Genomic DNA, 567 nt, shown 5'->3' on the forward strand with positions numbered 1-567 from the left:
AACTCTTAGGGGAGCTGAATGTCATTGACTCATGTCATCTTCCAGCATGGTGTCCCTGTAACTGCAGGACAGAGCCCGTGACTTGGCATGACGTTGCCTCCTCTTTGCCAAGTTTAACTCGAATAGTAACTTGCACTCCCCTGTCACTGCCTTTGAGGATGAGTGGGGATGGCCCACGCTCCTTTGCCTTTATCATTTTTACATCTGGGAACACTAAGTGCCAAATCTGTCGAAGCTTTTCCTGTTCTCTCTTAGGGGATCAGACATCTACCATGTTCTCTAGTCCTTCACTACCAGGTGGGAGAGGGCCAACACGGTCCGTTTCACCCTATGATGCCGCCCTTCAGCTACCCGGAAAGCCCTAAAAAGCATTCTTGGGCAAACATTCTGTACAAAACCCAACTACACGGGCTTGGTATTCTTGGTACAGAAAAAACCCCGCTGTTCGCATTTCTCCTTCAAAGATGACTTCCAGTCTCCCCCACCAACACAAACCTACAGCGACGTCCGAGGGCCAGAACTGAACCGCACCCGAGAGCTCCCGGCGCTCCACCCTCGGAGGCGACG

This window comes from Egretta garzetta, unplaced genomic scaffold (assembly GCF_000687185.1).
Source record: "Egretta garzetta isolate BGI_Z169 unplaced genomic scaffold, ASM68718v1 scaffold425, whole genome shotgun sequence".
NCBI classification, from domain to species: Eukaryota; Metazoa; Chordata; class Aves; order Pelecaniformes; family Ardeidae; genus Egretta; species Egretta garzetta.